Source organism: Mizuhopecten yessoensis, unplaced genomic scaffold (genome assembly GCF_002113885.1).
Source record: "Mizuhopecten yessoensis strain PY_sf001 unplaced genomic scaffold, ASM211388v2 scaffold4947, whole genome shotgun sequence".
NCBI classification, from domain to species: Eukaryota; Metazoa; Mollusca; class Bivalvia; order Pectinida; family Pectinidae; genus Mizuhopecten; species Mizuhopecten yessoensis.
This window is the reverse complement of record NW_018405801.1, coordinates 1,657,139-1,677,769: the sequence shown is the minus strand read 5'-3', so window position 1 is coordinate 1,677,769 and position 20,631 is coordinate 1,657,139. Positions and strand designations below refer to the sequence as shown.

At 35.9% G+C, this 20,631-nt stretch overlaps 1 long non-coding RNA gene across 1 annotated transcript in view; it reads right to left on the bottom strand.

Annotated features, from left to right (window-relative positions):
- Positions 1–908: 908 nt before the first annotated feature.
- LOC110450069 overlaps positions 909–20,631 on the bottom strand; it is a 57,404-nt gene continuing 37,681 nt past the window's right edge. The window contains exons 2-3 of the long non-coding RNA XR_002462931.1: positions 20,381–20,527; positions 909–10,335 (exon numbers count right to left, since the gene is read on the bottom strand). This is a non-coding gene — a long non-coding RNA (uncharacterized LOC110450069). The remainder of the gene's footprint in view (positions 10,336–20,380; positions 20,528–20,631) is intronic.

Genomic DNA, 20,631 nt, shown 5'->3' with positions numbered 1-20,631 from the left:
GCTTGTGTGAGTCGGACGCCATTTTTGTTGTTATGAAGAGAGATTCTAGTTTGAGTTATCTACCCTCGCACGGCAGTGCAGGGTCTATAGAAATACAAACCTCGGCAAGATATCTAATTAGAAAGAGTCTTACAAATTACAAGGGTGACAAATTACTATGTCTGTCTTTGTATTGATATAGTTTCTGTTTTTTAAAATATATCACTGTCTATATTACTATACTTGAATGGTGCATGTATAAGGCTCTTTCAATATTGTATGATAGGTTGAAAAAGAAGTCTTAACAAGTGGATGCAAAAATCAGTAAACTCCAAGATTCCATCGTGACTTTTTACCAAAGTTTTCCAATTAACGAGCCTCGAAAGACGAATTCTATGTCCCCCAATCCTTAATATGTTTGTTAGGTTTTTGTTTGTTTTCAATTGAGTTTTTATATCCGATATCAGTTAAAGTATTTCACTTATATACCGCCCAACGAGGTCTACGTCGTGTAATTTTCAAGTCTTTGTTCTCCAGATTTTGTAATTGAAAATCAAATATATATATTATACGGAAGCTTTAAGTGTCTATTTCAAAATCAAAAGTTATTTTAACTCGTTTTAACACGTTGGTTATCTCGTTCAAATGAGTAAGCGCGTTGAAATGAGATACATTTTTTGTCAATTGACACCAGTATACTTCCGTAATATTATTACCTACACCGTATTCGTCCACAGAGGGAAACACAAAGCCTTATAAGGAAATGGTTAACGTTTGTTTTACATTAGTGTTGTTTCTATCGCTTCCTGTAGTCGCTATGTTTGAATATCACACCTATGACAATTTAATTAGCGCACAGACAAATATTGTTCCATGATATTGTACGTGTACTATAGAAGGAAAACAAATTGAAATCAACTATTTCAATGTCATTCGTTTATTCAATAATGATCATGTAAACAATAAACGTATGTAACGTTATGATGAACGATAAACGTGTATAGCAGCGAGCATGGGTATATGACGTGGGCAAAGCCTATCTAACATGACTTGATATGAGCGAAATTAATATCTTTCAATATAAATACATATCTATATCTATATGTGCGGATATTGTTTTCCCTTATCTATAACTATCTGTGTGTGTCTAGCATTGTATACACGGTGTATAAAGCTCCCCTTTTGATTTTTAGTGATAAAGACATATTTATGAATTTTAAAGTCTAGTTGATTAGCCAGTGTAGACACGTTTTTTTGGTATGCAGTTCATATCCACCAACATAATTTTGACGTTAGTGTGAACTTTTTACTTCAATATTTGGCTTTTTTGTGTTAGATTTTGGTCAACAACTGTACGTGTAGCCATAACGCATATGTTACCAAGGACATGTGTGTTGTGTTACTAAAGATATTTATTTCGACTTTTGATTTATGATGAAGCCAAGTAAATATTGGCATTGTTTGTCGTCCGGCGTATGATTACGTGCAGGTATTCATGCAGTTGACAAATATTCTTTTAGGACAAACATTCATACAACAGACAAACATTCATACAACAGACAAACATTCATACAACAGACAAACATTCATACAACAGACAAACATTCATGCAGCAGGCAAACATTCATACAGCAGGCAAACATTCATACAGCAGACAAACATACATACAACAGACAAACATTCATACAGCAGACAAACATACATGTACAGGGCAAGACTTCCTTCAACATTCCTATCCCAGTGGGCACACAACGTTGTATTTACGTTGGTACAACGTTGTATTCTGGTAACTTTAATATCAGTTTGATACAATTTATGTTTCGTGAAGTATTTCTAAATGAGCCAAATATTCTAAATAAATCTATGCTGTTACCATTTCTACTTCCAATCTAATTCTATTCAAATTTTCACTTTCGCTTATATGCGCGGTTTTTCTCACTTCCTGTTTGTGTTGGAAACTTCACTTGATTTCTGAGACGTCCTTGTTCATGTTTTGAGGAATCCCGTCCATTGAGCAACTTCAATTAAGGTATGCAACTCTAGTGTGTTTTTGTAATGTGCACATTTTCTATACTAACGCAATGTGATAATGTTAAAAAATACGGCAGCTTCGATGATCAGTCAGGCCATGTATAAGAAAACGATTGCACGTTTGTCCATGTTCATTTTAAAGTTATAAATTGAATTTAACGGGTCAAACGCTAATCCTGATAACCATGATGTACGATTAACAATAGTTTTAACCGTCTGTTTATTTTTTATTTCCCACTCTCTACGAAGACTTCATATTATAACGGATTTCTCTCTTCCCCTTAGCGGTAGAGGAGTTCACTATATTGACACTATATATGTATCAACACGTGTGCATACATTAGGCCTAGGTCATATTATAAACAACTTTAGGCCAGTCAACCGGTGAAACAGAAATTATTGATTGTTTTTTCATTCACAATAAGTAAATTTCATTGCTGACAAGTTGCGCTTAATCGGATCAACGAGTGGCATTTAGTGTACTACACCCCGCATGTTAACGACTAGGGTACACTATGTGTACTTGGGGGCCCGGGTCTGTACAGATCTTACCTCCTGATAAGGTATAGGTCATTCTGGTCAATCTCCATAGCAACCTATTGGCTAGATAGCATATGCATAATCAATCAACTGGTATTTCCGCTAGGTTTGGGTCAATTGCTGCGATGTCAGAGATAATGAATTTTATCATTCAAAGCAATACCACGAGATCTTTATAAAGGAATTTGTATACTTATAATTTTGATCTGAAATTAATCATTGTCTATTTTTCATTAATTGGTGAAATGATACAGTATAAAATCCCAATATGATATATATGTACGTGTTGTTTCAAATTGTGAAATACGCTGACGTGTTGTGTCACTATGTGAAAATATGTTGATGTGGTGTGTCACTACGTGGAAATATGTTGATGTGGTGTGTCACTATGTGAAAATATGTTGAAATCTTGTGTCACTACGTGAAAATATGTTGACGTGTTGTGTCACTATGTGAAAATATATTGACTTATTGCGTCACATTGTGAAAATATGTTGACTTGTTGCCTCAATTTGTGAAAATACTTTGTCGTGTTGTGTCACTATTTGAAAATACGTTGACGTGTTGTGTCACTGTATGAAAGTGTGTTGATGTGTTGTGTCAATATGTGAAAATATATTGGCGTGTTGTGTCATTACGCGAAAATATGTTGACGTGTTGTGTCACTATGTGAAAATTCGTTGACGTGTTGTGGCAATACGTGAAAATACGTTCCGTACTGCCATAATGACTATCATATGCATGCACATGTAGCTAGTTTTCAGCGTTCATTTTGAGGAATGAACATTTTTGTCTGCGGAATATAATTGGTGAAATACAGGAGATGTGACGAATTCACCTATGCAATAAACAATTTTGTTAGATTTATCCCCCCCCTCCTTTATGATCGCTTAATTAGCATAAAAGTCAGTTTGGCGTAGTTTACAAGGTCAATGCAGTAGTTTGACGTCATATTGACGAGGTTTACGAGAACATGGACATATTTTTACATAATATAACTTTCAAAATGAGAATTTGATGACGCATCTGTAATAAGAAAACGTCAATCATTTCCATCCTTTATTACGGTTTTATGATTCAATAACTTGGTATTATTAAAATAGCAGGCGTACTGAATATTTACAAAAAAGATTGTGATTTCGATCCGTGTAAAACTAATCATTGTGACAATAACATTGTATATCTATCTTTATGAAGCTTTCCGCTTATACATTACTATCGCTGTATAACACACCCGTAAGTGACGTTTACTGTTACAATGAAATAGGGCGTTAAACCCTATGTAATTAAAACAATTCATAAAGGCCTTTCCTTGTATTAGATATACCCGTTCCACTATCAAAATATGAAATATTTGCATTTGAAACTTATTTTTTCGGCATGAAAATAGCTTTGATAAATCATTTATGATGTCAGAGATAATAAATTTTATCATTCAAAGCAATACCACGAGATCTTTATAAAGGAATGTGTATACTTATAATTTTGATCTGAAATTAATCAGTCTAGTTTTTATTTATTAGTGAAATGATACAGTATAAAATCCCAATATGATATATATGTACGTGTTGTTTCAAATTGTGAAATACGCTGACGTGTTGTGTCACTATGTGAAAATATGTTGACGTGTTGTGTCACTATGTGAAAATATGTTCATGTGGTGTGTCACTATGTGGAAATATGTTGATGTGGTGTGTCACTACGTGGAAATATGTTGACGTGTTGTGTCACTACGTGAAAATATGTTGAAATCTTGTGTCACTATGTGATATGATGTTGACGTATTGTGTCACTACGTGAAAATATGTTGACGTGTTGTGTCAATTTGTGAAAATACGTTGTCGTGTTGTGTCATTATTTGAAAATACGTTGACGTGTTGTGTCACTATTTGAAAATACGTTGACGTGTTGTGTCACTGTATGAAAGTGTGTTGATGTGTTGTGTCAATATGTGAAAATATATCGGCGTGTTGTGTCCCTATGCGAAAATATGTTGACGTGTTATGTCACTATGTGAAAATTCGTTGACGTGTTGTGGCAATTCGTGAATGTCTGTTGACGTCTTGTGCCACTATGGAAAAATACGTTGACGTGTTGTGTCACTATGTGAAAGTGTGTTGAAGTGTTGTGTCAATATGTGAAAATATATTGGCGTGTTGTGTCACTATGTAAAAATATGTTGACGTGTTTTGTCACTTTGTGAAAGTATGTTGACGTGTTGCGTCACATGTGAAAAAACGTGGGTGGTTACTTTGTGCATTTAAACTACTATTATTTTTATTGTTAATAAAGTATTCATGTTTGCACAGTCGAGATTAACATCCGATAGAATGAAAACACTTCCTACAATCAGACGTGATTATTCTTTCATTACATAGAATCTTTCTCTAAATATGTGTATATATCTATGTTTAAGTCAATAATACATATATGTTATTGTTGCAGAATCAACATAGAGAATATGAAGGACACCGAATCTAAAGCGGGCCAAGCCATGTCAAACTAGAAGAGGAATGATGGATGAATAAATCTTATAAATCTTATACATTGTGCATGTAATAATGCATGCATGTTAATATTTTTAATAAAACAAAATCGAAATCTGACGTCTTTGTTGTTACCCACGTTCGGACAACGTTTGTATATAACCTTGTATAAATGTTGAATTCAGATAATATCATAACGTTGCTACAACGTTGTGGAAAGACGTCAGGAAAACGTTCACCTTCAACCTTCTACGGACCAAAATATTACGTTAGGATCTGACCTAAACACAACGTAGTGGCACCGTTATGAAAAGATGTCAGGAAAACTTTCACATGCAACCTTCTGGGAACCAATATGCAACGTAAGAATCTGACTTGAACACAACGTTGTAGCAACGTTATGTGCTCACTGGGATATAGCAGGCAAAAATCCCTTCAGCACACAAACGCTCTACTTGGAAAAACATTCTTACAGTAGGCAAACTTCCATACAGTATGCAACATTGTTGCAACAGACAAGTATTTCTTACAGCAAACATTCTTATATGGCAAACTTTCCTAAAAAAAACCTTTTTCTTTAATGCTCATAAACAATTATACCGCTCACAGACATTCCTTATGCAGGTAATCTTTCCTGCAACAGAATAAAACATTCCTAGAGGGCAAATATTTCTACAGCAATAGCCAGACTTTCAAACAATCAACAAATATACCAACAACATGCAAACAATAAAAATTGCTGCATCAGACAAGCATGAATACGCCAGAAAACCATGACTGTAGTAGGCAAATATTCCTCATACAGGGCAATATTCTTACAACAGGCGAACATTCTTTCATCAGGCATAAAATCCTTCAACAGGCAAATATTCATACAGCCAGAAAGCATTCTTACAGGGCAAACAGTCCTGCAGGAGGTCAATATTCCTACAAAGATTATATTTTGAAAACGTGAATGTTTGTGCTATATGTCCGGTAAAAGTTCGGAACCGGTCTTTCAACCTTTATCCAAAATATTATTTAGACAGTAGTGGTAAAATACAATAATGAATTTGCTAATAGTTGAACGCCATTACAGCGAAAGAAATCAATATCTCTATAAACTGGAAAGCATATAATAACACTTCAAGCATTTCCCCTCTTTTTATGATTCGAAATAAAACGTGAGACATTTTTTCTATTCATTCATGGGAAACAATAATCTAGAGGAATCTGAGACCGTCATTGCAGGAAAAACATTCCAATATTTCTGTAACCAGGCCAGCAGGCTGTCAAAACAAGAGACTATATCTTTTTTTAAGGTCAAAGGAAAAATATAAAGACATACCTGAAATAATCAAAGTTGAATAGTACTCCTACTTTACAAATTATTTGCGCTATTACAAACACTTATACAAAAATCAAAACTCTATAAATAGGCAATTATACAGATGCGGCGTCTTTATCTTCATTTGCTTCATTTTGCAACTCGTCTAAAGAATAACACATTTTATAACACTCAATTTATTAATGTTCATGGTAAGGTTCCCGACTTCATCTCCAAAACACACCTCAAACTATATTCAGTCATGGGGGTACACATATTTTCACTCACAAATGCATTACGCAAAGTCCTGTATGGGTTAACCTATTCATACTCATCGTTTGACTATCAATCGTTTGTTGATAGTAAATATTTCGGGCATTTTATTTACAAACATTTTGATGGTCTAAAACTTGCAAGTTAATTCAACTTGCTTAAGTTATGAAAAATGTTAGATTTTAAACTTTAATCCAAAAATGCCTCTCGAAATTGAACCAGAGATTTTTTTTCTCATACATTCCACTATTCTCCGATTTTTGGCTTCAAGCGATGAGATTACCTTAAAATTGTTTTGATTGATCTAGTCAATCACATTTGTATTAATTTAGAAGAAACATGGAAATATTGAGTAATAGAACCTAACCATGCGCATCTCTTTTGACATTAACTAGTTCACAGAATCAGGAAAGAGAACGTGTTGTTTAAACGTCAATTACAGAGATAGATCATATTAACATTTGAGAAGAATACAAAAATCTCAAAAAGGATTTCTAGCTGGGGAAAGCATAAAAGTAACACTTTTTGCACAATAAAAGCAAATTTAAGACAAGGAAAATAAACATGTGATTGAATGATAACTCTTCAGTTTGATACATTTGTATAATAGTAATCGTTAGATACGAACTTGGAATAATAATAAATGGAAACAATGATGACATTAAATGTATGATAAATTTGAATAATCGCCAGAAAACTATACTTATACGTTTTCGTTACTAATCAAATTCAAATGAGATAAAAATAAGCGATAATGGCCACTTTAAATGCCATTGGGAAACAGTAAGCTGTAATTTTATAAAGAAGTAAAATTGAATAATGTTCTGGTGAAATATTTAAACAGAAAACTAAAGTAATGTTTTAGGATCCCTCCAATAATCATGGTAAGGATATTCTAATCGTTGAATGCATCATAATCAGTTTTGTACACTAAGGTCAGGAACATAACGTACTTGATATGACAATTTTATTCGTTTGTTTGTTGATAATAGACAGTATTTCGTCACAGTAACAGTTGCTTCAGTCGTAATGGATTCCTATATTCCATATTTTGGAAGAATGCAATTATATGCCATATCACACAAAAAAATAGGATATTTCAAACCAAACTGACTGTGATAACGGGTTTGGTTGGAAGGGTAGTACATTCCTGCTGTCTTATAGAGAGTGGTTCTAAGTAAGTGATAAATGTCACATGCAATCCTGTGATCGCAATGGCAATTCTAAAGTCTAAAGGTCAAAGGTCAAACAGGGCATCCATTCATCTGACTTGTCAACGAACGAAGGGAAATAGCACAATTTGTTCCGTGCCGTTCTGAATAGAGAACGAGACAAAGTCTGCATAGTTGACATCACTTTTCTATGTACATCCCACCTCAAGCCAATATTTATATATGTGTATGTATACATAGTGTCATGCACCGGACGGATGGGTTTAACACTGACAGGTAAAGCACAAGGGCCTGATAATCAATCTCAGCATGTGTTGTTTAAATCTGTTCTGGCATGCAGAGGCATTAACAGACGTTTTATGTGTTTAAATCAACACTTGGTAAAAATGTCATTTCTATTAACGACATTGCCATATATATTTACCATAAGGGCGGGGTTGTTGATCTTAATTTCAAAAACGTCTAGAAACACTCCCCACAAAATAAGACTTCCAAAACTCGTACCTACATACCTAACAATGGTTTACCTTGCCAGATGCATGGAAATACAGTTTATATAATACATATTTTATATGTTATTATGTTATACAACTCCGTCGTTCCCGATTGTTTCATATCATCGATTTTCATCGATTAAACCTGACTTCATCACATGACTAAGTCAAGTTATCTAAAACATGTCTACTTTTTCCTAAAATACACTTTTCATATTCATGTATTGTGCATCGTCTTTACATATTCATGTATTGTGCACCGCCACTCCCGTTCGCCGTAACTATGGTAACAGAAATATAACAGCAACTTCCACTATTGTATTTGCATCACATCGATTAACTGATCAAGGTAAGGATCAGAATGATTTGGTGATTCTCATCGTTTCAGAGATATTCTTGATGAAACGTGACCTCCTTATCATACTGTTCAGAGCTATATCACAGTGGTGTCAAAGTCCAATACTATAGTTATAAACTTAAATACTTTGGACGCATCAGATTCAATTACTTTGTGCATCCAGCGTGAGGAGGGATGATATTACCGCCATGTTTTGTCCTTGTCACTAAGCACGAGAAACGCACCACCGCGCCTTTGTAATTGTGTTTGGTAAATATGTGTAGGCACCTTAGTGCCTCGATGTGATTTCATATCAGCATTCGGATGGTATGTTGAATATCAGTGCCACCTTGAGAGGGGGTAGCCAGTGATAAACATTTCACGCCCGTGTCCAGGCCTTTGTGTCACCTTATACAGCAGTAACTAGTGAAACACGTTTCACTAATGTTCGTAGCTCACTCCATCTCGTACAGTGGGAGCTAGTGGTACTCACTTCACCACTGTTTCGAGCCCTTATTGCCACTTAGGAAAGCGGTTACTTGTGACACACAATTTAAACCTTTACCGAGCTCCTCATGCCACCATGTCCAACGATAACAATGTAAACTAAATTGACCACGTTTCCCCAATGCGCCACTCTATATGGTGACAAGAAGCGTCACATACTTTACCATTGTGTCCAACTCACAGTGCAAGCCTGTATCAAGGACACGTTCATCAGCTTTTGGTTCCCCCTTGTACACTGCTAACAATGGACACACAACGGACAAGCTTCTAAACCCTTGGTGCTTCCCTTTACAGCGCTAACGAAGGACACATTATGGACCATTTCGTTCCGCCCATTGTGCATCATTGTGCAGAGCTGATTACGGACACACAATAAACCACTTTCTTCGGCTTCTTTAGCTCCTGTCGCTTCCTTGTACAGTGCTAAGCAGGAACACAAATTGACGGATTTCCTAACCCCATTGTGCTTCCTTGTACACTGCTAACGAATGTCACACAATTAACAAATTTTCTAAACTCCTGGTGCACTCTTTTACAGCGCCAACGAAGGACAAACAATAGACCATTTATATTAGTCCCTTGTGCTTCATTGTACAGCGCTAACCACGGACTACAAAAGGACAGCTTTCCTACGCTCGTGGTGCTTTTCTTGTACAGTGCTAACCAGGGAAACACAATTGACGACATTCCTAAGCTGGTAGTGCTTTCTGTTACAGCGCTTACAAAAGACAAAGAATTGACGGCTTTCCTGGTTCCGCCTTCTACAACGGTAACGGAACAATCATACTTCGTTACTGTCCACAACTTCAACCACTAGCTTCTAAGGCGGTAATTAGTGACACAGGTCACCAATCTCGTCGGCTTTTCGTTGCATCTCCTATAGCGCAATTACTACTTTCTTGAACCATTGAAGCCGACGACGTACACCAATATTGATTGGAAAAGTGTTAACCAAAATAGCACCACAGCGTCACCGTATGTGACTCATGCTAGTGGAACAAAAAAGAGCATACCAACGTCAAAGTACTTGCGAAGAGTAAAAGCGTATCTGACGAGAGATTAATTCCGTTGTTACAGAAGTTTGTGGAACAAAAACAATAGAGGGCGGTAAATCCGATATCGTTAGTCCATTCGCGGCATCCATCCGTCTCATTAAGACCGTACAAGGTGCCCATCTGATAGCAGACTCTGGCAATCCCGACCCAGCCATCTACAACGATAAGGAAAAGTTTGTAAATAAAATTCCAGAACACCGAAACACAGTGTGCAAATAGTTCAAAACGCACAGCGAACCAGTTTCTTTATTATCTAGACAGTTTGCGTTCATCATCTGACCATGCAAGGGGTTAATTTATTAGTCTAAAAATAAAGAAATATATCAATAGTAAATGCGTGACATCTCAACGAAGCACTAATAACACAGACGACTGAGAGGTCAAAAATGTTTACTGAAGTGAAAATAATTTCTTGAACTTTATTTAACCCAGAACTGTCACAACGGCGGATGTAGAAAATTGGTTCAAGATCATTGATTCAATTTAATCATCCATCCAAGTGGCATCAGTTAATTATACTTTTCTGGGATATTTTGTTTTGTGAGAGATACTCGGTTGCAAAGTTTGGAGGTAGGGCATTGGCAGAGCTGAACACTGAAACCGAAGGCACCACCTGCAGTCTGGATTTCACTTATTTATAATAGCCTATATTTACCTTGCAACCAAACGAGACCGCCGTCTCACAAGAGATAGACCTGTCCTACAACTCGCAAATCCCTAACTTACATCTCCACGTCATTACTGTCCTTAAAGGGACTGATGCATCCCACATTTCTCGTGATATCATATATTTCATGGTTATTTCTTGCTAACGATAAATCTTTCTCCTCCTTACACAATTATACATAGGAACGATCCTTAAATTGATCCTTTGTCACCTCCATGAGTTATTTCTTTTCTTTATCCTGTTAACCATATCATTTTAAAAATGACGTCATTCGACGGTAATTTCTGCAGAAAACTGCCGCTTATTTTAGGTTTTTACTGATGATATATATAAACTGTTACTGAGCGAGGTCAAATGCTCAGATTCTGTAACTTATTCGTATTTAAGGCACCATGCAAGGATAGGATGTAACAAAATCTCGCTCAGAACCTGTTGAAAAATGTCCTTTGGGGCCTCCAATAACACAGATTTTGAACTCTTTACTATGTTTTATATATGGTTTCAAGTAATAAAACGTGTTCCACACAAAGGAAAGAACGTTCCAATGTATGAATATGTCTCGTGCATTTTATCGTTAATAAAAGAAGAAAAAGCGATAAATTAAACTAGCCATAGATAATTGCGGTTTGTTTGATGCGTTTAAGTGCGCGGATGAATGCATCGCCTAGTGCAATTTTATATAATACCGTTGCGTTTATATTCCTCAGGGAAACAATAAACAAAGATAAGGAAATATAAATGGTCGAAAATTATAGTTATAAATGGCAAAAAATCGTTTTCTAATCTGTTTGATGTCTCCTTATTGTTGAAAGTATTGTTTTTACATGCAATTTCTAAAGAAACGGCTATAATGAGAAATCTCCCGGTTTTATGAAGATCAAAAAGGTCGACATCGTTTTCATTAAAGAAATATTCGAGAAATCAATATCAGACACTTATTAGTTCAAAGACAGAAAATCATGTTTATTGACAGAGCGAAAAAACCCACATCACAAATATTTTGAAGGTCATCATTGGATTTAACAGTAAGACCGCAAGAGAACTCCCAAGTTATTTCACCGCAAATTAAACCTAATTATAGTATGTTAATGAGTCTTGCTGCTTACTATGGACACAAATCGGGCAAAAGTGACTTCAGAATACAGGAAGCACAACAGACATCCTAGTGTCGAATTGCCTCTCGTAAGAGAATGGCCTCGTTAGTTAGCATTTTATAAGTTAAATCTACATTTCTATGAAAATAATAATAGTTTAAAAAGAACATCAATTTGGTATGTTAATTATATAAATGCGATTTATTGGCCAATCGTTACTAACTTTGAGCCGCTATCGCAATAGAGAGTGGTGATGTCTTTTCAGATATAGGAAAAGCTTCCTAATTGCATCTTTTTCATCGAAGTATAGTATAAAGCTTTAAACTGTTTCCACAACAGTCGCAGTCGCGATGTAAAATTTCTGGCTTTGTCGATACTTTGTGTCCGAAGTTAAATAAAAAAAGTTTTTGAATACAGGTGAGGATAATATCTGCTTCAAAGCGGACCTTTGTAAAATTCATGATATTTTCGTCACAGTTAATGTTATATGCTTATCATATCGGAAAGCTGCCATTGGTAAGAAAAATGAATTAATCTGCCAAGCACACAATTTTATGTGATGTAAAAAAGTAAGGGTAGCAGCCATTTCCAGAAAGGAATTCATAACATAACGGATTTTGAAAACTCCGATGCCGCAATGCGTAAAAGGTGTCTTTATGGAATTAAAACATATTACGATATATTTACCGTACACGTTAGAAAGATGAGATTTTTTTTCTGCGCAAATTCTGTTTGCAAATATGGTGTATTCTAAATCTGGCCGACAGATTCCTTTACGTCTAAGAAGCTCTGGAGGAAAATTGATATTTTCAAAATGGCAGCGAGTCCAAACACATTTTCATGGTTTCTGAGCTTATTCTCGTAGTTGGAATGAAAGAAAAATGCTCGTTTGTGTCCAAGGGTGTAAGATAGGGAAATGACACCCGAGGGTTTTACCAAATTTAAAAAAAAAAAATGGATGGAATGTCCATATCTAACATCTCTACTCATGAAAAAGTCATATGATGGCTCTGTGCGATATTTCTAGAATTGCTCCGAATAAAACAGTTACAGTTGTGGGATCGCACAACGTTACACGATGTGCGGTGTGCGCACGATGTGTGTACGATGTGTGAACGATGGGTGCACGAAGTGCGAACAATAAAAAATTGGACGATCATTGCTTGCGCACATTTGTGCGGACGATCGACGAACGCTGTGCGATGACAATCGTGGTTGGTGTAAAACAATATATACGGTTTTGTGTTTAAACATATAAACTTGATTTTTAGTATGTTTCTACATTTATAAGCTTATCTTTTGTCTAAACTTTCTTAAATTTAGAAATGGTGTTTTCGGTGTTTTTTAAAGGACCTTAATCGACACGGGTCAAATAACAACACAGTCTCGGAAACACAGGTAAACATAGCCACTTTGTACCTTGACCGTAGTTTTCCCCCGCCCGGGGCACTTACGTAACTCGCCAAGGTGTGACAACCATGAGCTATAGACCAAAACGAATGCAAATAACAAATGTTAAACGACCAGTTGTATTTTCATAACAGTCATACGGTATCAGATACCAGCTCTATGTGTCGGACAAAGACCAGGTAACACTCCGGTCACTCATCAAATTGTTATTTACCTGTTCTGTTACCGAGGAGCCAAACCCGTTCTTGACAGTCTAACGGTCACTGTATACTGTGTAACACGCATTGTAAAATTGTACATAATCTCAGTTATAGAGATGAGAAATTACAGTAATATATACAGTGTACATTATTGCATACAAGCCTTCCGTATTTTTTTCATTCCGTAATATTGATCAACAAATTGTAGCAAATCGCACAGTTGTGCGGAGAGAAGCGCACAACGGGGCGAACGATTGTTAAATCGCACAGTTGTGCGCACCATGTGTGGACGATGTGCGGACGGTGTGTGAACGATGTATGCACGGTGTGCGCAAGGTATTTTTGGTGCGTTGTGCTGTCACAAAACTGTTTAATCTGAAAAAATTGAGCGCTTGTGGGCAAATTGATGTTTTTATTGTCCCGTTATGTAACCAGTATCATCTAATCAAACATGCTCTTAAGAAATGAGGTAAATCATTGTTTTTCTATGTCTTACATATTGTATTTTTTTACTCGGACGTTATAACATCATTGGATATAAATTAAGAATACAAAAAAAAAATCAAAAAAATCGAACACCAACAGTAAACCAAACAAACACACGGTGCGTACGTTCCTACATCGCCAAACAAATACTGTCTTTTCTAGAAAGGTCTTCATAGACGAAAAAACAACCAAGGCTTACTTCGTAAGCATCGTGCATTTTATAAAATTATCTCGTCTCTCTAGCTTTACTTTCATAAAAATTAGCACGTGGACATTTTACAAATTTAGCATACAGATTGACCTGTAGAAAACTGATGTATTTGTTTAAGTTCCCTATGCGGTACAATGAAAATACTCATGATACAAATTATGATTTGGTTTATCCACTTTTTTACGCCTGTTATAATAAATAACACATTATTTTAGTTTATGTGCATTTTGTAAGGTGGTTTAGTTTAGGTTACATAATTGAACCCCGGCTATCATTTTAGTGCTTACCTTACCTTATGAGTCAGTCATGTAAACAACCTTAGATAGTTAAGAATATCGTGCAAATGCGGGACTGATTTTTAACCAAAACGGATAATATGCGCTGTGTTTCGTCTCGTCTGCTCTCTCCAATACACTCCCACTGGGATGCACACTTTAAAGCGGGAGCTGTTTTTTTACAGACATAAGTGTCGGTAAAGATACATTGTTGACGTTAGCTTTCAATGTTGTTGTTGTCTAAACTCCCGTGCAGTACATGTTACAAATTGACTCGGTAAAGCAGCTGATTTCAACGGTTTTTACCTTAAGTCTGGTATTAATTCTATTAATCTTATGTCTAAACGTGTGTATAGCTGGCAGTCATGCTTCTCCCGTCTTTCATATTGATACAATGCAGTTATCCCATCATATACGATCTTTGGATTTAATATTTCATTTTCCGGTTCACTGATGTGCTTGCTTTTGAACGAGTTGTTATTAAATGTGAAGCGAGCATTGTCAATAGGCGGTTTGCGATAAAAAAATGTAATGATGATTTATTACCGTCTGACGTCGCATAAACTTTATTATTTTACAATAACTCTTGTTGACCCGGATGTTAGCGCGCGGGGCACCCAGAGAATATCCGCGTGGTCGGGAAGGTGACCCCATACGCCAACCGACCATCCGACGTCGCGTGGAATATGGTTGACGATCGTAACTATGTTATGGAATAATAGTAACATAAAGCAAATAAGTATCAGTCATATATAAAAGTACTTAACAAAAATAAAAATAAATAAAAATAAATAAAAACAATATTATTATGATTAATTCACATTTCGGCCTCGTGCCTTCTTTGACTACTAGCATTCAATCTTAAAATTAAAACTTCTCTCTAGACTTCCTTATCGACGTTTTCCCAGGTTTGGTACTATTTTAATTGCACGCTTTAAATGACATTTGTATGTAACACATTGGATCTAGAATTGATCGATATATCGTACCCCTCCTTATGAATATTTGAATAATTGATACAAATGTCACCAATTCCAGCTCCGCATCCTTCCCCACCCTGTGTCCATGAAAGGCAACAAAGGTTTTTAGCTGCTCCCTTAACCATAGTCGTTTCTGAATGATTTGTAAGTGTGAGTTCAGTTTTTGGACCTCCATGAAAAACTCTTTGCCTTTTTACTGCAAGGCTCTGAGAAGGGAATTGCGAGGAATATGCCATTTGCATTTCCTTCCAAATTCATACGCTTTGGCAGCTTAAAGCTTATTCATTCTCCGGGATGTCTTTTAACCCTTGACAAGCATATCGATAACTTCTACACTAGATACATTATGTACCTACATAAATGCAAATGTTACTGTGAAGGAACGAGTGGATTGTGACAGCTTGCAAGAGGAACATTTTTAGTGCCCACAAATTACCTAAAAGCATGTTAGGACATATATTGGACACCACATTAATGGGATAGGAATATTTCTACCGGATCACTAATTGATTTTGGTGTCAACCTTAGCTCTTATCGATAACTGACATTAACGTAAGCAGGAGCTAACTTTATCCCAGTGACAGGATGTCATGCTCCCTAAGAGCAGGATGTCGTGATGCGATCAAAAAATATAAAGTGCTTTTATTCTTCAAAAAATATTAAATATGTAATTTCAATATATATAGCAATTACTCCTGTTGACCAGCAAGCGCACAGATGGTCTTCATGTGTACCTGGAACAATCAATGTGGTCGGTCGGGCGACCCAATCAGTGGGGAAGGAAATCATTTTCGGTTATTTGATTACAGAGGGTTGAGCGTCCGAGGGGGCTGGACAAAATTCTACTATGCCCTGCAAGCAATCGTTCGTAATCTTGGAACTCCTTTTAGTCTGATATTTACAAGCAAAAACGTTTTATATGAATAGATTTTGTACTTCACTAAGTAGTTTTTGATTTACATAAACCTTCGAGATTTTACAACGTGTATAGACATAACAATACTATCTTATCAGACTTAAATTTTCAACACATGATGTTAACTGTCCCAATTAACCCATTCGAAACAAATGATATATGTTAATAACAAAGTTAGAGAAAGCGAAGGTAAAAGGATTGTACATATTATTGATAAGATAAAACTGGATATATTAGACCGGTTTATGTCCAACAAACCTTTTGAAATTTATTTAAAAAAGGGAATTTGCAAATCAGCATCAGCAAAAGATAAAGGTGAATACATAGGTAAATAACAGTCTTAGATTATATATAAAATCATATTGTGCGCTTGTTGTTATTCCAGCCTATCTTGTTTTATTACCGAAACTTTCTGCATTTTCTCAAGAAAATGACTTCACAGTAGTACTGGAATTTACAGTCGATAATGATAAGTTTGAAAGAAATGAAGCTAGTTGTGAACTCAGAAGGAGAGGCGGGTACTGTTTTAATTAGGCTATATCACTACAATAAACCAAGCATGTGCATTGTTTTCAGCTCAGGGCAACTATGAACGAGAAAGTGTTATCAAATTTAGCAAAATATATTTAACTGAGTGAATGTGTGTGCGTGTGTATAGGAAAGGTAGCTTAGTGATGTATTGTTTTATCTTTTATATATATACATGTATATATTGATTTTGAACCGACGAGCCGTAAGTTGCAAGGTAATAAAGAGTTGAACTAAACTGCTTGTTCTGGCAATACAGTTTAATAGTAGTACCTATTAAACTAACTTGAACATCATATCCAAACTTTATCAAAGACATAACAGTTTTGTTGATTAAATTACTAACCACGTGTTCACTCCAATCAATGAGAAATAGTAACTGATCAAATTTTGTGCTGATTATTTAGCGACAGAAACGATTGTATTCGCTGGAGGCGTAAGTGAAGCTAACACAGTTCAACAACAAATGCAATCGGCAATCATGACTTCGAAAAACATATTCCAAAAGGAATCATGTATTAGTTACACCTCTGTTTTAGGCCACATCTACTTAAAATATGTGTATCAAATAACATTTGAAAGGCTGCTGTTTTAAAGCAACATTTTTTCAATATGGAACAAATGCTTACGTTATGAAATCAATATCTTTGATATAACTAAGATACTGGAATGAATAACTTGAATCAAACAGCCTTCCATTTATATGGCTTTCGATACATATTGGTATAATAATGTACCAGTATTTAAAAAATATTAAAGACTATCCTGTAAGTTGGTCAGGGGGCGCAGTGAATAACACAATCTCCTATCCACTAAGTTGGCCGGGGTTCGATTCCCCGATCGGACATGGACAGGTATGGGGTCACCTGTTCGACCATGTGTGCTTCCTCTGAGTAACGTAGTTTCCTCCAGCAATATGAACCCCGCGCGCTGACGTTCGGGCAAACAACAGTGATTTGTTTAAGTTGGTTGAACTCGTTACATTGTTGTAATTTTAATAAAGTTGATATAATCTAATATGCTGTTTTATGTCATATTTATACAACAAGACACTATGAATGTCAACCAATGAAGACTATTTCTACATATAAATTGAACTTGAGCAATATACTAGCCTAAACTCAAAATAAAAAAAAGCGATGCACTGTGTCTAAATACTGACGAAACGCAGTTTTGCTAACAAATTCAAGCACGCTGCTTATTGGCTCTGCCTTTTATAATTTGTTAACCTATAGTTATTCGCAACATTACTTATACATGTAACATTGCAACAAATGTTTGTATTAGTTGTTTGTTTATAATCTAACATTTTCAACGAGGGCGATTTGTTAGGTGTATTAAAATTCCTAATCATAGATCTCAAATCGACAGCAAGGGTGATGTTGTACCAAATGCTATAAACTCTGTGCTAATTCAACACATAATTAAATGACGTTAGGTTGGTTGGTTGTACCGGTTTCAACGTTTAACAACAACAGCTAAGGTCATTTTTGGTCTTGCCTCCACATGTGGTGTGTATGTTTGTCAGAGATGGGGTTTGTTGGTGTTGTTGCCTCCTTGTTATAGCGCGGATCTGATGCCGACTTTATATTGCTATCTCACTGAAATACAATGCCGAAGGTACGCAACACGTCTGGTCACATCATACTGACAATGGCTGTTGCCATTACCTTAAATGCTTAACGTTAAGCAGGAAATAACAACTTTCAATTTTAAGGACTGCTTGGTATGTCCCAGAACACATTGCTTTCCTAACTGGGTTGTCTTGTATACACTGATTTCACAGTATCATTTATACAGTGAAACAATTGAGCTACCGTAATATGATAAATAACTTTTTTCCAGAGAAGAGGTTTTGTATTTGTCAGAAAAAGGCAATAGACAACAGAAGACCAGTCATCTTTCATCTATATAACGATTTTCTTTCAGGGACGACACATGTCGTAGCATTTCATAAATCAATGTCATCACTTTAAAAAACACGATTCTTTAGTAGCGTTGAAACAGAAATGGTCTTGCACTTTAACAAGCTCTTATGAATACGCAGAAATGATTATCCTTGAGCACCAACGACTGACAATTTATTTATTTCCCGGAAGTCCTAGCTGTTCCATTAACTTGATATGCGCTGTCATATGTCAATGGAAACTCAGCGGTTCGGGCCCATTCTCGTCGTACGTGTCTGACAAGATATCTCACTACAGGCCGTTTGGCTTCTCGATGAGTATTCAACGTAACACGCCTTTTCATGATTGAAAGCATTATCGCCCTACGTGAGAGTATCCTTCTACAGCTGTCTGCGCAGGAATTGACCCCGCAGGTTCGTTATAAAGAATTGTCTGCTAAATGGATTTCATGGACAGCTTCAAGACTAAGACGCGTGGACATGTTTGTGTCCCACTTACAGTGATTGAGGCTCAATGTGGGTAAAACGAAATAGTTCATCCAACGATTGGAATAATTCATTTTGCATATACGTCTCAATATATCAGTAAAGAGAATCCATTAGTGCTATCAGAACTACGCCATTTGCCTAATTGTGCGTTTTGTATACGTCCCATATACTATGGAGAACGGATTTGTTTTATAAGGGCGACAGACATTTGCCTAATTGTGTGCTTTGCGGAAAAAAACGTATAATCCCTGAAAGTAATGGTGTACGCCTGTCAGGCTTAACGAACTTTAAACATTAGCTGGTCAAGTCATTTGTTAACTAAAAACGTAAAATACAATGATTTAAAAATCCCGAAATGTCAAGTTCACTGTAACGTTATCATATTGAAATCTATGATATATTTCAAGGAGAGGTAATACATTTTGGAATTATTATAAAGCTTTGCGCATGAACTTCAAGTTCTCCAGTGTACATTTCCTGACAGCCTCGTGTGTTATTAGACATTTGTTGTAATAAAACTAATGGATACAACAGGAGAGGACACATCGTAGTGATATTGATTCTTCTAAATAAAAATATAGAGGATCTTAATTAATTCCCATAACATGTGGTATTTATTACTCGCTAAAGAGGAATTTGGACAGGGTTAACATTGATTTTATGATATACCTAGCCATGTGAAACTGAAATTTGCTATGCAATTGTGGCATCTCTATAAATATGTACGGGACATCATGATGCGTGATATTATGTATATCTTTAATTTATGCGATAATGGTAAATTATTCCATTGCAGCGTGAAAAAATAACAGTTTACAGATATTATAATGCATATACACCCCGATATTGAAATCACAAACACATAATTGTACATGTATAATAACACATGGTAAACACGAATGCACAACTGATCCGATATATAATTAACTGTCAAACAAACCGGACTTATTCACCTAGGAATCTGTTTCATTGTATACATTGTTGAATTAACCTTTGGACTGCCATAAACTAGATATGTCACTTCCTGTTCCTACATACCTGACTCCGTCTGCCGCTGGAGTGCGCACTTGTAAAAAGGATGACTGCCATCTCCACATTTTTTCGCCTTAAACTGATAGGCCTTGAAGTATTTGCCACATGCAGGATTGACGCCGTTTTCACATTCGTAGCAACGGATGCTGGACACTGCGAACATATAAAAACATAGCAAGAAATATATTACACCATTGCCAGACTGTGGACATAGATAAACGTAACTTACACAGGCGATTGTACATTAAAAGTTTGTA